At 26.4% G+C, this 6398-nt stretch overlaps 1 non-coding gene across 1 annotated transcript; it reads right to left on the bottom strand.

The window, feature by feature from the left end:
• Positions 1-5159: 5159 nt before the first annotated feature.
• TRNAL-CAG (transfer RNA leucine (anticodon CAG)) lies at positions 5160-5240 on the bottom strand. Its single transcript has one exon. It is a non-coding gene; the product is annotated as a tRNA-Leu (tRNA).
• Positions 5241-6398: the final 1158 nt, after the last annotated feature.

Genomic DNA, 6398 nt, shown 5'->3' with positions numbered 1-6398 from the left:
CAGGTTATTACTTTTTTTTTTACATTTATTAAAATAAACATAAATATATTTAAAATAATATATGAATCCAAACACGAGAAAATGAGTTGTTTTTTAATTATTTATTATACTAATAATTTTATTTTGAATTAGTTTTTTATTTAAGATACTACTTTTTTTAGATAATATGGACAGTGAACTATATATTATTAAGCTAATCATTTTACTAATATACATTTAATGTCAAACAATATTTTTAAATTAATGAGTAAATCTTAATATTTTTTTTTATCCAAATATTTTTATAAACTCTTTTGGTAAAACAATTTTGTTTTTCTATTTTACATTTTTATTACATATTAAAAACAAAAGTGTGCGTACCACATCAGTATCAGGGCGAACGCACGGGTATTCCAATAATTATTAATAACAATGACATTTTATCTATACAATAGTATTCTAACTATAAGTAAAATTTATGTAAATTATAAGTGTTTTTAAAATGAGATTTTTTTACTTAGAAAATATTAAACCCGTGCCTCGCACGGGTCTAAGTACTAGTTTATTATATAGTCTTACGAAGATACCTCATATTGTATTTGAATCAGTAATTTAAAATGAGAATAATATAATACATTCTTTCTCTCTTTCGTCTCTACTCTTCTATTATATTATTTCATATTAATATTATAACACATTATCTTCACAAGACTCTACCAAATCTTAAAAGCACAAAAATTGAAACATTATCTATTAGATGTAATTTTAGTTCATTATTTTTTTTATTACTCGTGTTGAATTTTGATATTATATCTTATTAAATTATCAATAACTCCGAAAGGATTACAAAACAATGTGTATATTATATAATTTTTGAAGAACTTATCAAATATTCCTGAAGGATAATATTGAGTTTGTTACTTCCTGAAGAATTTATCAAGAATCTTGAAGAATTATAAATACTATTATTTTTATTAATAAAATATTTATGATTGAGTTCGTAAAGAATTGCAAAAAATTGTGATTGGATTCTTGAATAATTACGAAAAAACTTCTCTTAAATTTCTTTAGTAGTATCAAAGTATGATTCTGATTAAGTCATCAAATTTGACTATAATTTATGCATAATACTCATGTTTATATGTTGATATAATCATAATTATGATTCCACAAAATTTTGGAGTGGAGGCAAAAAAAAAAATTATAATATATTTATAAAAAAATGTTTTAAAGTTTTATATAATATTTTTTTGTTATAAAACAACTCATCTCATTCAAATATCCTTGGATAAATTATTATACAATTTATTATATAAATTATACATTCATTTTAAAATATTATTAATTTATATTATAATTACATTAATTTATTTTAATAGATTATTTATATAAATCAACTTATCTAAAAAAAGGAAACTATTTTATCATGGAGGAAAATTAAAATATATAGCATAATTTGTAAGTAAAATAACTTTTTTAGTGGGGGCTTAAGCCCCCTTATTCATATACTTAAATCCGCCCCTGATTATGGTAATGTGTTTTTTTTAATTTGATTAAAACATGTCTAATCTCATATAATTGAAGTTGATTCAAATTTAATTTTGATTGAGTTTAGTTGATTCATTCTTAATTCATTTGTCAAAAGAAAGTTTCGGCCTTTAATTGTCGTATTATATTTATTATCGTGATATATTTATCGACGTGAATGATTAAATTATTAATTGTAATATGTTTGATGCATAATAATCTTGTATGTTAAAAAATTCATAATCGAATGCATATGGTGATCAAATGGTTTTTTAAATTAGATTTTAATTTGGTCAAATCTGTTTTAGAATTTTTTTCAAAATTTTTTCTGGAACAGAGCATTAGAGTTACACAATATTACATTTTATTAACTATTAGAAATTTCAAAACATTTGTAGTGAATTCAATTTGTTGAAATAGCATATTGTAATGCATAAATATTGACTGAAGAAATTATATACTATTTTGTTAATAAAATTTATATGTTATTCTAAGATAATACCTGATCTGAATGTCGTACATTTTAATTGGAATCAATTTATTTTAAATTTTGATTCATGTTTGAAACTATAAAATTATTTAATGATATTAATATTGATAAAAAATTTCAATGAACTTATGGATATTGATTTTAATTTGTATTGCATCAATATGATTGTCTATATAATTATATTTATATTGTATTAGTTCTACAAAATTTCATTATTCTTAACTATTTTAATATTATAATTTAAAATAATACACTAAATGGTTAATGTCTATTAATGTCAATATTAATTTTTAGTTAGGCAATCAAATTATTTTAAAATTTAATTGTTTTTATATATAGAAGTTTTATTTACTGATAATCTATAATATAGTAGTTTTTAAATAAAAATACCTTTTTATATTTTTATAATTGATATTATTCTATTAAAATGATTTTTTAATCTTATTTTATATATATATATATATATATATATATATATATATATATATATATATATATATATATATTATTTTTCTAATGAACAAATACTTATTTTCTTTAATTTTAATTTTTTTTATTAAGTTAAATTTTTTGCATAAAATTTGTGAAGTTATTTATTTTTGTTGAAGAATTTTTGTATTCTAAATTCTATGTATATGAAATGTAAGAAAATGTGGTAATGTATTTTATATGTATTATGTGATTATTATTAAAATTTAGAAACGGTTGATTTAGATGTCAAAATTGTATGCCATCAATTTTTATGAATATATTTTATACAAATGATTTTATTTTATTTTATTTTACTATATATTGATATAAATTAGTAGGGATGACAAGCAGATCCAAACTCGCGGGATCCACTCGCACTCGAATCCGAATCAACGGGTGAAAATTCGAGTTGACTGAGTTTGAGCTCGAGTTCATTTCGGATGCGGATTTGGATAGTGTGAAACCCGCACCCGGAATCACACCCGCTTATATATATATATATATATATATATATATATATATATATATATATATATATATATATATATATATATATATATATATATATATATATATTCGTATTGGTTAGAAAGTGTGATGTCAACTTAAGATGTGTAACTGAATTATGTGACTCTGTAAGAATATCAGATTATCAATAACCAATACGAATGATATCATGATGTTATTCCAACCAAAGTTATTATTGCTAAACAATAAATGATATTAATACGCATTGATGATCAAAATGGTCATAATTGTTTATTTGATATGAATGGAGTTATAATAGTTGCAACACCTAACTCCAACATTTTTTATCATCGATAATTCTATTATTATACTTCATATTTTTATGAATAAAAAACATTTTCAAACAATTGAACATTTTTTCTGTTTAAAATAACAATCATGAAATTATTGGCGCTGGACTTGGTAGAGAGAACCACAGTTTGATCCCCCACAACTGCGATCGAGAGGAGATTGAAACCACTTGATATCAGAACTGATCCCCAAATGGGACTTAATCGGTAGTGATAAACCAAAAAAAATACACTATACTATGATTTTTTTATTCCTCTTGGATTCAATAATTCTACTCACTACATTATGATTTTTGTTGGCAGAATTGCTACAATAGTTTCTATTTAGTAGAACCGACCATAAAAAAAAGACAATGTGAATAATATTTAAGAGACAATTATGGTGATCATACCATTTAATATAAGCATCTGTAGTGACACAACACAAAAGATTGGAGAAACTTTATGAAAAATTTGTGAGAAGATGTTTTGGTATTAACATATAGACTCGGCGTAGGGGTGAGAATAGGCTGGGAAGAGTTAGGCTTTGCCAAGCTTGAGTCTAGCCTATCAAAAAGTTTAAAGCCTAAGTCTGCCCTGTGGCTTATCAAAGGCTTATTTTTAGGCCTAAGCCTGACCTTTTTGAATGCCTGTTTGGCCTAAGAGCCTACATAAAAGCCTATTTTATTTGAATATTTGTAAATTAAAAATTTAACTAATGTTTAAATAGACTAACAAATTAAAAGATCAACAAGACTAAATACTTATTTGTGTTCACTTATTCAAGTTTACTTATTAACATAAATTTTTTTATACTATTTGTTTGAGAGAACTTAAGAAAACAACTTATGACATTGTTCATAAAGTTTTTGCAGTTAATTTTCATCCGTTCATCAAAATGACTAAGCTTGATTTTTGTATTTTAATTTAAAGTATGAATATAATATTATAATAATTAAATTATTCATATATAAATAAATAGGCCAGCCTACTAGGCTTAAAAGACTCTTTGTATGGCCTGTGGCCTAGTCTTTTTAGCTAAATAGGCTTTTAAAAAAGCCTAGGCCTTTTCTATTTGAAAAAAAGCCTGACTTGGCCTGTACCTGTGTAGGCTAGGCCGTAGGCCCCTGTTAGTCGTCCTGGCCTATTCCCACCCCTAACTCGGCGCTCTTAATTTTGAATTTGGACTTGTATGTGTTCAGCTTAAGACTATTTCTATTGTTTGCTACTATCTAGCTTGGGTTAGAAAAGCAGATAAGGATCTTATGCCACCATTGATTGAATTGTCTATCTATAATATCTAGTACTATAAATAGTAAATTAGACCCACTATCGGGTAGGGCTTCCTCAATCACAACTTCTTGCTTAGCTAATAGCAAGACAATGATGCAAACAACTCCTTATACATAATAAGATCAACACATTCAATGAAGCAACCAACCTGACATACAAGCTACTTTCTAAGTTCAGGACTGCATGATCCTCTATCTATTAGCAAATTCGTATTGATAGTTAAACTAACACATCCTTATGTAGTAACCTTCGTAAGAAAGTTGCATGTCTACCTAATTTAGTTTACTGGTAATGAGTACCAGACTATGAGATAGCCCGGTTAGTGCATCCAATTTGATACTAGGTAGGAAGCTTATTGATTATATCCATATCGACTTTCCTTAAGATCTTCATAGTACATTATAAATGAGCCTGCTAGTAGTTCTGCTTAGCAATTTGGTTCAAAGTCCATCCAAAGAGACTATCGTCAAAACCCGTCAAACACTACTTATGAAGGGGATGTAAAAAATAGTGACACGACACATAAATATATGTCAAGAACGGGAATCGAAACCGTGCCATTTCAGACAACTTATGAAGGGGATGTAAGACACAAAAATATATGTCAAGAATGGGATTTGAACCCATGCCCTTTCGGACCAGTACCTGAAACTGGCGCCTTAGACCAACTCGGCCATCTTGACTGTTGTTTATACAAATAGTTATGTTTAATAAATAGCACCAATAATACTAATCATAATAATAATAATAATAATAATAATAATAATAATAATAATAATAATAATAATAATAATAATAATAATAATAACAATAAATTTGTGCATAATGATATAATTTGATTACAAAATTAATAATTTGTGAATTTTTATCAATTATAAGAATCTCATATTGAAGGGATACCTAAAAAATAAGTCTTAATTTTCTTTTGATTTGACCTTGCCTTCATTTCCCTTATATTTTTTATTGTGTACTAATAACTAATTCATTATGAGATATTGAAGCCCTTAATGTTTTGATTATTCATTTAAGTTTTAATGAATTAGGTTTATTTTATTATTTTTTTCAGTAATTTGTCTTAGTTAGTGATGTGAACACTAGTACTCTTTCTTTTAGTCTTACTTTGTTCTTGATGTGCATGAATAACCATGTTGACAAGTTCTGTCACGACAGTATCATAAGACTAATGTCCAACAAGATTTTAGCCATAAGAAGCTAGATTAGGTCATGATTAGATAACAAATGTATGGGGTATATGACTCACAAGCAAGGAAATTAGGGATTAATTGTAAAGGAAAATAGATAAGTATGAGAGTCAGGTGACAAAACTCAAAAAAGATGTTGCAAGCTCTGCCACAGACTGCCCCTCAGTTGGTGTGGGTCTTTTGTAAATAGTGTTGACTCCCATGAGTTATGCACTACCCTAGTATTTTTAACTAGCAAACAAAGTAATATGATTTATTCCTTTGGCTAAAATAAATGGATAATAACAAGGCCCAATACCCAAGGAAGGGAACAACACCTAAGTTGAAGAATGCTTATAAATAAACATGCACTGGCACTTGAAAAAGGGTTCAAAATTTATAGATAAAATTTGTAAAAAGGAAGAAGGAAGAATCGGAGTTTTATCACATCTCTACCTCCACCAGTTTTGAAGAAGTAAAACATTAGAGGTGTGACACAAGACTTCTATTGTTGGCTTAAGGCCGCAAATGGTTGAAGTGTCACTTTTAAGTTTATCATTTCTTTTTCCCAGTTTAGAAAGTGTAGCAACCTGCCTAAAAATTTAAGCTTTCGAGTCGCCACCTATTCTGAAGGGCGAATAGGAACCCTACGCAGATAAG

This window comes from Vicia villosa, unplaced genomic scaffold (genome assembly GCF_029867415.1).
Source record: "Vicia villosa cultivar HV-30 ecotype Madison, WI unplaced genomic scaffold, Vvil1.0 ctg.000011F_1_1, whole genome shotgun sequence".
NCBI lineage: Eukaryota > Viridiplantae > Streptophyta > Magnoliopsida > Fabales > Fabaceae > Vicia > Vicia villosa.
Note: the sequence above shows the minus strand (reverse complement) of the source record. Positions and strands in the feature narration are given on the sequence as shown.